Below are 10530 nucleotides of genomic sequence, written 5' to 3'. Positions count from 1 at the left end.
GGGTTCCTCTGACCCACTGATTCTGGTGGTACCACGGGAAGGATGTATCCATCCCGGGCTAAACAAAATCCAACTTTCCCTGACGCACCTTCTGGAATCAAAGAGGGCTGTTCCCATTTCGCCTTTTGCCACTTCCTCCCTGGGGTATCTCCACCTCTCCAACGCAAATGCAGAACCAGTTCTTTTGGGCATGTTTTGGTGTACGGGGTGTGATCTCCCCTGTAAAGGAACCGCCACCCTTGGGTTTTCCCCTTTTGTCAGTGGAACCTGTGACCAGTGGTTCCTTCCTGTCATTTTCCTCCCGGAAAGTGGCTCAGGGGTGCATTCGAGGGTGACTCCAGACCCCGGATGAGTTTTGGAGTAGAGATGTGCCTGGAGAGAGAACACAGGGCTGGGTAGGAACTTCTGGCTGCCTCTTCCTCTTTCTGAGATACTGCACCCCCTCCTCCCAACACGCACGCACCCCAGCACACAAAGAGCAACAGGAGCAGATAATTAATTCCCTCCTGCAAACCCGTACTAAATCTCCCACTCTAGTCCTCAGGATTATTCCAGTTTAGCTGCTGGGACATTTGGCATCAGGGCTTGCAGTTTCTCATAGCACCTAGTAGAGGAAATGGCTGTGTCAAAATTAGGGTTCTAATTTGGCTAGGAACACTACATCTTTCTGCCTGGATACAAAAGTAACTGCTAGACAAGGAAACATTGGGCTGCACCCAAAAGGATCCGATTTTGAATAGGTGGTGTAGGGGTGGGTAGGGAATTAAGGCGGAGGTGTCTGGAGACTTTTCAGTTGGGGGCTGGAAATAATTCCTGCCCCTGCTCCATTCAACAGTCCCCTCTGTCCCCTTGTCATCTTGCCAAAGCTGAGCCACCTGAATGTAAAATCTTGATCCATTTCCTATTCCCTTTCTACCTTCCTTTAAAAAAATAAAATTCTCCTGAAGCAGTTCCCTTCTGCTGTAAATTTTTTTAGATTGAATTTCCCACCAAATCTGTGGGAAAGTGCACAAATCCTAAATATGCAGGTCAACAAATTACGACACAGTGAACATACCTGTATGACAGCCTCCCAGATCAAGAATTTGGCCATAACCAGCACCCCAAAAGCCCTCTTCATGTCTCCCCTCAGTCACTACCCCACCCTCCTTCGTAAATTAACCTCTGTCTAATCCCATACGTTAGTTTTACCTGCTTTTGGACTTTATATAAATGAAACCATGCAGTTGGTACTATTTTGTGTCTAGCTTCTCTCACTCAGTATTATGTTTGTGAAATCTAAGCCCAAGGTGGCAGTAGCTCATTCATTTTCATCACTGTATGGTATGCCATTGCAGCTGTTGATGAAAAAATAAAAATCAATAGATGATCTGAGAAAGAAATGGAAAATTTTATTCAAGCCAGCCTGAGGATTATAACTTGAGAGACAGTTTTTCAGAAAGCTCTGAGGACTGTTCTGCCTGCTGGAGGTCAAAACATAGTTATATGTGTTTTTGAGATGAAGGTTTATACACTGAATGATGTATTGACAGTTTATGCTATCCAGATGTGCAGAACAAAGCAAATAGTGGGGCATCATGACCCCTTACAAGATTGAGAAGGAATGTTATCTCCTAAGGAGTTCTGGTTAACACATATGCACAATACATACTAAAGGGGAAGGAGGAGGCCCAAGTGGGCAGACAAAACTTTAATGTTTTGATTTTTCTTGTCATGTAACAAAATACGAGATGCATTTCATCACCATTTAATGCATATACCAGAGTTTATTTTTCTGTTATTCTCTTGGTGGACATCAAGGTTGTTCCTAGTTTGCCTTTATTATGAATAAAGTTGCTGTAACAATTTTGTTTCTGTCCATTGGCACACTTATGTTTCTATTTCTGTTGGATATATACTTACAAACAGACTTACTAGGTCATCAGTTCAGTTCAGTTGCTCAGTTGTGTCCAACTCTTTGTGAAGCCATGGACTGCAGCATGCCAGGCCTCCCTGTCCATCACCAGCTCCTGGAGTTTACTCAAACTCATGTCCACTGAGTCAGTGATGCCATCCAACCATCTCATCCTCTGTCGTCCCCTTCTCCTCCCACCCTCAGTCTTTCCCAGCATCAGAGTCTTTTCAAATGAGTCAGGTCTTTGCATGAGGTGGCCAAAGTATTGGAGTTTCAGCTTCAACATCAGTCCTTCCAATGAACACTCAGGACTGATCTCCTTTAGGATGGACTGGTTGGATCTCCTTGCAGTCCAAGGGACTCTCAAGAATTCTCTCCAACGCCACAGTTCAAAAGCATCAGTTCTACTAGGTCATAGAATATGTTTATATGTTTAACATCAGTGCGTGTGTGCATGTGAAGAAGTGTGTGCGTGCATGCAAAGTTGCTTCAGTGATGTCTGACTCTCTGCGTCTCTATGTTCTATAGCCCGCTAGGCTCCTCTATCCATGGAATTCTCCAGGCAAGAGTACTCCAGTGGGTTGCCATGCCCTCCTCCAGATCTGCCTGATGCAGGGATTGAGCCCATGTCTCTTGTTGTCTCCTGCATTGACAGGTGGCTTCTTTACCATCAGTGCCACCTGGGAAGCCGTTTAGGGTCAGTTCAGTTCAGTTCAGTTGCTCAGTCGTGTCCGACTCTTTGTGACTCCACGAATCGCAGCATGCCAGGCCTCCCTGTCCATCACCAACTCCTGGGTCCACCCAAACCCATGTCCGTCGAGTCGGTGATGCCATCCAGCCATCTCATCCTCTGTCGTCCCCTTCTCCTCCTGCCCCAAATCCTTCCCAGCATTAGGGTCTTTTCCAATGAGTCAATTCTTCACATGAGGTGGCCAAAGTATTGGAGTTTCAGCTTCAACATCAGTCTTTCCAATGAACACCCAGGACTGATCTCCTTTAGGATGGACTGATTGGATCTTCTTGCAGTCCAAGGGACTCTTAAGAGTCTTCTCCAACACCACAGTTCAAAAGCATCAATTCTTCGGTGCTCAGCTTTCTTCACCGTCCAACTCTCACCTCCATACATGACTACTGGAAAATCCATAGCCTTGACTAGACGGACCTTTGTTGGCAAAGTAATGTCTCTGCTTTTAAATATGCTATCTAGGTTGGTCATAACCTTCCTTCCAAGGAGTAAGCGTCTTTTAATTTCATGGCTGCAATCACCATCAGCAGTGATTTTGGAGCCCAAGAAAATAAAGTCTGACACTGTGTCCCCATCTATTTCCCATGAAGTGATGGGACCAGACGCCATGATCTTAGTTTTCTGAACTTTGAGCTTTAAGCCAACTTTTTCACTCTCCTCTTTCACTTTCATCAAGAGGCTCTTTAGTTCTTCTTCACTTTCTGTAATAAGGGTGGTGTCATCTGCATATCTGAGGTTATTGATATTTCTCCCGGCAATCTTGATTCCAGCTTGTGCTTCTTCCAGCCCAGTATTTCTCATGATGTACTCTGCATATAAGTTAAATAAGCAGGGTGACAATATACAGCCTTGACGTACTTCTTTTCCTATGTGGAACCAGTCTGTTGTTCCATGTCCGGTTTTAACTGTTGCTTCCTGACCTGCATACAGGTTTCTCAAGAGACAGGTCAGATGGTCTGGTATTCCCATCTCTTTCAGAATTTTCCACACAGTTTCTTGTGATCCACACAGTCAAAGGCTTTGGCATAGTCAATAAAGCAGAAATAGATGTTTTTCTGGAACTCTCTTGCTTTTTCGATGATCCAGCGGATGTTGACAATTTGATCTCTGGTTCCTCTGCCTTTTCTAAAACCACCTTGAACATCTGGAAGTTCATGGTTCATGTATTGCTGAAGCCTGGCTTGGAGAATTTTGAGCATTACTTTACTAGTGTGTGAGATGAGTGCAATTGTGGGGTAGTTCGGGCATTCTTTGGCATTGCCTTTCTTTGGGATTGGAAGGAAAACTGACCATTTCCAGTCCTGTGGCCACTGCGGAGTTTTCCATATTTGCTGGCATATCGAGTGCAGCACTTTCACAGCATCATCTTTCAGGATTTGAGATAGCTCAACTGGAATTCCATCACCTCCACTAGCTTTGTTCGTAGTGATGCTTTCTAAGGCCCACTTGACTTCACATTCCAGGATGTCTGGCTCTAGGTGAGTGATCACACCATCGTGATTATCTGGGTCGTGAAGATCTTTTTTGTACAGTTCTTCTGTGTATTCTTGCCACCTCTTCTTAATATCTTCTGCTTCTGTTAGGTCCATACCATTTCTGTCCTTTATCGAGCCTATCTTTGCATGAAATGTTCCTTTGGTATCTCTAATTTTCTTGAAGAGATCTCTAGTCTTTCCCATTCTGTTGTTTTCCTCTATTTCTTTGCATTGATCGCTGAGGAAGGCTTTCTTATCTCTCCTTGCTGTTCTTTGGAACTCTGCATTCAGATGGGAATATCTTTCCTTTTCTCCTTTGCTTTTCACTTCTCTTCTTTTCACAGCTATTTGTAAGGCCTCCTCAGACAGCCATTTTGCCTTTTTGCATTTCTTTTCCATGGGGATGGTCTCCTGTACAATGTCACGAACCTCTGTCCATAGTTCATCAGGCACTCTGTCTATCAGATCTAGTCCCTTAAATCTATTTGTCACTTCCACTGTATAATCATAAGGGATTTGATTTAGGTCATACCTGAATGGTCTAGTGGTTTTCCCTACTTTCTTCAATTTAAGTCTGAATTTGGCAATAAGGAGCTGTAAAGAGCAATATTGCATAGGAACCTGGAATGTTAGGTCCATGAATCAAGGCAAATTGGAAGTGGTCAAACAGGAGATGGCAATAGTGAACGTCGACATTCTAGGAATCAGCGAACTAAGATGGACTGGAATGGGTGAATTTAACTCAGATGACCATTATATCTACTACTGTGGGCAGGAATCCCTTAGAAGAAATGGAGTAGCCATCATGGTCAACAAAAGAGTCCGAAATGCAGTACTTGGATGCAATCTCAAAAACGACAGAATGATCTCTGTTCGTTTCCGAGGCAAACCATTCAATATCACGGTAATCCAAGTCTATGCCCTGACCAGTAACGCTGAAGAAGCTGAACTCGAATGGTTCTATGAAGACCTAGAAGACATTTTAGAACTAACACCCAAAAAAGATGTCCTTTTCGTTATAGGGGACTGGAATGCAAAAGTAGGAAGTCAGGAAACACCTGGCGTAACAGGCAAATTAGGCCTTGGAGTACAGAATGAAGCAGGGCAAAGGCTAATAGAGTTTTGCCACGAGAACGCACTGGTCATAGCAAACAGCCTCTTCCAAACACAAGAGAAGACTCTACACATGGACGTCACCAGATGGTCAACACCTAAATCAAATTGATTATATTCTTTGCAGCCAAAGATGGAGAAGCTCTATACAGTCAGCAAAAACAAGACCGGAAGCGGACTGTGGCTCAGATCATGAAAACCTTATTGCCAAATTCAGTCTTAAGGTCAGTAAACACTACTAAATAATTTTCCAGAGTGCTCCTGTTAGTTGACACTCCTGCAGGTAGTATCTTAGCATTCCAATCACTCCACTTCCCCATCAACACTGTGTTGTCACTCTATAATGATTTAAAATGTTGGCCGTTCTGCTGGGTGTGCAATGGTATCTCCCAGTGGTTCAGTTTTGCATTTCCTTAGTACTGATTGAGGTTATGCACCTTTCCATATGTTTATTTGCTATTTGGATATCCGTTCAAGTACTTTATTTCTTTTGTTCATTTTCTTTTTTTTTAAATTTATTTATTTTAATTGGAGGCTAATTACTTTACAATATTGTAGTGGTTTTTGCCATACACTGACATGAATCAGCCATGGGTGTACTTACATGTGTTCCCCATCATTTTCTATTAGGCTTTCTGTGTTACTGTTTTATAGGAGTTCTTTATATATTTTAGATATGAGTTCTTTGTTCGTTATGGTTATTGTAAATATTTCTATGAGTATATAAGTACCAAAGACCTCAATTTTGCAGGTCTTCTGAAGCCTCAGGGCCACTGGATTACTAATGTATTCCCAGCTCCTAGCACTTAGGTGGTGCTAGTGGTAAAGAAACTGCCTGCCAATGCAAGAGATGTAACAGACATGGGCTCTTCTTCTGGATGGGGAAAATCCTCTGGAGAAGGGTGTGGAAACCCACTCCAGTATTCTTGTCTGGAGAATTCCATGGACAGAGGAGCCTGGTGGGCTATCGTCCATAAGGTTGCAAAGAATCAAGCACGACTGAAATGTCTTAGCACACAGCACACACAGCACTTGGTACTAAATAAGCATGTTGAATGAATGATGGATAAAATGGATGGGGCTCATCCAGATAGTCTGTTCTGTGCTGTGCTGATTCCCAGGACCTCACACTTAGAAGGGCTGGAGGGGACAGATTTTCTTCTAGCCCAGCCAGCTGTGACCTTGGGAAGGGGAAGGTACCCAGCCCTTCCCTACTGAAAAAGCAGAAATAGATACAGTCTGTGAAGAGAGAAGCACAGATGTAGGGAACAGAGGTCACGAGTGAGAAGACAGGAACTAGCAGCAGGTAGCAAGCCAGTCAGATGCTTCAGAAGGAGAGTGGGGAGTGGAGGAGCTGGTGGTGTTAAGGAGGCGATGAGGGCCTCACAGTGGATCTCTGTGTGACAAGAACCTCCAAGCTCATATAGGTGCTGCTCCTACTTACTCTTTCTCCCTCCTTTTTTTGGCGGGTCTGCTTGGCTTCCGGGATTTTAGTTCCCTGACCAGGATTGAACCCAGACATCCCCCAGCAGTGAGAGCACCGAGTCCTAATCCCGGGACTGCCAGGGAATGCCCTCCTGCTTATTCTTAAAGCGTGTTAATTGAGGCAGCTCTCATGCTTTTCCTTTTCAAAGGAGAGAACTTAAGGGGTTCTCATTCCTATCTCCTTATTAAGGAACTCTTTTTTTTTTCAGATCTGAAACTTCCTCATGGCCTATAATGTCCATCATGAAGATGGAAGACGGTTAAGTTACTGCCGGCCCCTTCATCTCCAGGACGTCTTTCCCTAGCCTGTTGCGTTCTCTCGCATTCTTATGTCACTTTCTCTTCACTGTCCTCTCTTTCTTCTTCTTCAGCTACAGCTGATACCAGGTCAGGTCAGAAGTCTGATCAACTTCCATGAGTTCAGAAGAGAAATTGCCCCCCTTGCAGCACCACAATAACTCACAGCTTCTGCTTCCCAGGTCTTCCCTCCAGAAGACAATGAGGGTAGCAGCTGCTCCAGAATTTTCTATATAGGATAAACTTGGGGCTTAGCGCTTTAGTTGAAAGGGGTCCATGAAGTGTCATGGAGCGGCGCTTGTATAGCAAGCACAGCATTTCACTTAGACTATGAGATTGTTGATGGGGGTGGAGGATTTAGAGGAAGGAGGAGGTGTGCATAACTGTTGGGGCCGGCGGAGTAGCCTGTGAGGGAAGTACATCTGTGGGCAGCCGTCTTCAGTACTTTTCTAATACATGGTTCTTTTAGCTTCTATACTGAGGTCCCCCAGGTCATGTGGCCTTTCTTTCAGGAACAGCTGCTGTCTACCAATGGCTTCTCCATAGACTACCTGGATGCTCATTCTGAAACATCATAAAATTTCAGAGTCCTGTACATTCTGAATCCCATAAGCAGCATGGTATAGTCACAAGACTCGCCTGATATGGCTGGAAAGTTTTCTGTCTTTCGTTTCTGCTGGGGAAGGGATGACGCGTCCCATTTTTCCCCTAGCTGTAACCCCTCCCCAGCTATGTCCCTCCCAGAGGTCAACATCTTTCCTGCTGACCCGAACTAAGGTGATATCCTCTTCCGGCTTCCTTCAGTTCTAGGAGGATGTGGTGATGGGGGTGGATGGGGAAGTGTGGCCATCTGTGCTCAAAGCTGGTTGCTCTCCTCACCCCCTTTTCTTCTCTCTGAACTCTCTATTCCCAAAGCTCCCTGGATACTCTCCCTGGATTCCTTTAGGCTGGATGGTTCCAGGTATTTTGGAGCTGCAGGTCTGAAATTCCCGGGACACTGGGAAAACTTAGCAGGAAGCAAGATAGTCTGGTGAGCTATAACTGGGGAGATGAAGTCATCTTTGAGAGACAGAGTTGCAGAGTGGAATGTGCCACAGCTTTGTAATCACATGGGTTTGAATCCATGCTTAGTCACACGTTAGGTATGTGACCTTGAGCAAACTCCTTTATGTCTCTGAGCCATATCTAAAAAAATGGAGACCATGCTCTCTTCCTTAGAGATGCTGTGGAGATTAGAGATACAATTGCGTTTGGAGCATTTCCTGCACACAGTAGGAACAGGATGATTTCACCAAAGAGGAAGAGCCACAAAGAAGGAGTAAGGCGTCTGTCAGGGCAGCTCCAGCTCTCTGGGACTCACACTGAGGTCTGTACTTCACAGAGTGAGGGCTCTCCTAACTGCAGAGGGTTTAAGATGGATGATCTGTCACATGGGTGTGGGTGGGGACATAGTCTTGGGGGGCAGCACCCCTGCAGTAAGTTTTCACCAAAGGTGAACAAGCTTCGTCTTTCCAGAGCCAGAATGCGAGACGATCATATTCTGAAAACCAGATTATCTAGTTTCAAAATGCCCCCTGTGTTTATTGCCCTTTGATTATCCACTAGCTCAGGGTTTCCTAAACAGGCCTAGTCATAGGAATCACCTGTGGGCACTTCTCTTAAAATATAGATTTCCAGGCCTCTCTTCTGGAAATTCTGTTTCCAAAGATCTGGTGCCAGGCCAGGAAATCCACCCTTTTAATTAGTGTCCCAGGTGACTCCCATGATCTGGCCAGTTTGGGGAAGAGTGCCCCAATCCAGTGGTTCTCAATCATGGCTGCTAATAAGAACCTCTTGGGGAGCTTTAACAACAATGTGACTCCCCAAGAGGAGGAGCCTCCTCATAGGAGAAAACACTGAACTCTTGGAAGGCTCTGGGGATGTTTAAGGACACAGAGATGCTTCAGTTGAATCTTCCTGTGTGGATTTATATCTTGACTCATTTAATCCCAATAATTATGAAGTAGGCTGTTGCAATATGATAGCTCAAAATCAAGTCATTGCATTGGAGAAAAGTAGGTGTATTCTGGGGCTTCCTTGGTGGCTCAGATGGTAAAGAATCTGCCCGCAATGCAGGAGATCTGCTTTCGGTCTTGGGTCAGGAAGATCCCCTAGAGAAGGGAATGGCTGCCCTCTCCAGCATTCTTGGGCTTCTCTGGTGGCTCAGTGGTAAAGGATCCTCCTTTGATGCAGGAGCTGGAGCAGACGCAGGTTCGATCCCTAGGTTGGGAAAATCCTCTGAGAAGGATTTGGCAACCCACTACAGTATTCTGGCCTGGAAAATCCCATGGAGAGAAGAGCCTGGTGAGCTACAGTCCATGGGGTTGCAAAAGAGTTGGACGTGATTTAGCAACTAAACAATAAGGTGGATTCAAAAGTTACTTTCCCTGGTGGCTCAGTGGTAAAGAATCCACCTGCCAATGCAGGAGACATGGGTTCCATCTTTGATCAGAGAGGATCCCAATTATTGCAGGGAAACTAAGCCTATGTGCCACAACTATTGAGCCTGTTCTCTAGAACCCGGGAACCAGAGCTAATGAGCCCATATGCTGCAATGACTGAAGCCTGAGTTCTACAACAAGAGACAACACCGGAATGAGAAGCCCCAACCAGAGAAAAGCCTGTGCAGCAATGAAGCCCCAGCACAGCCAAAAATAAATAAATAATAAAGAGTTTCTAAAAACAAGTTGCTCAAGATAGTCATGTACGCATACTAAGTCCCTTGAGTCGTGTCTGACTCTTCCTGACCCTATGGATTGTAGCCTTCCAGGCTCCTCTGTTCTTGGGGATTCTTCAGGCAAGAATATGGAGTGGGTTGCTGTGCCCTCCTCCAGGGGATATTTCTGACCCAGGAATCTGAACCTGTGTCTCTTAGCTCTCTTGCATTGGCAGGCAGTTCTTTACCACTAGTGCCACCTGGTAAGCACAGGATAGTCATGCTGTTGTTTAGTCGCTAAGTTGTGTCCAACTCTTTGCAACCCCATGAACTGCAGTATGCCAGGCTTCCTTGTCCTTCACTATCTCCCTGAGTTTGCTCAAACTTATGTTCATTGAATCAGTGATGCCATCCAACCATCTTATGCTCTGTTGCCCCCTTCTCTTCTTGCCCTCAATCTTTCCCAACATCAGGGTCTTTTCCAATGGGTTGGCTCTTCGCATCAGGTGGCCAAAGTATTGGAGTTTCAGCTTCAGCATCAGTCCTTCCAATAAATATTCAGGGTTGATTTTCTTTAGGATGGACTGGTTTGATCTCCTTGCTGGCCAAGGGACTCCCAAGAGTCTTCTCCAATACCACAGTTCAAAAGCATCAATTCTTCAGCACTCAGAGTTCTTTATAGTCCAACTCTCACATCTGTACTGGACTACTGGAAAAACCATAGCTTTGACTATATGGACCTTTGTTGGCAAAACAATGTCTCTGCTTTTTAATATGCTGTCTAGGTTGGTCATAGCTTTTCTTCCAAGGAGCAAGTATCTTTTAT

This window comes from Giraffa tippelskirchi, chromosome 5 (assembly GCF_054371585.1).
Source record: "Giraffa tippelskirchi isolate mGirTip1 chromosome 5, T2T-mGirTip1v1.2.pri, whole genome shotgun sequence".
Classification (NCBI taxonomy): domain Eukaryota; kingdom Metazoa; phylum Chordata; class Mammalia; order Artiodactyla; family Giraffidae; genus Giraffa; species Giraffa tippelskirchi.
This window is presented reverse-complemented; position numbering follows the sequence as displayed.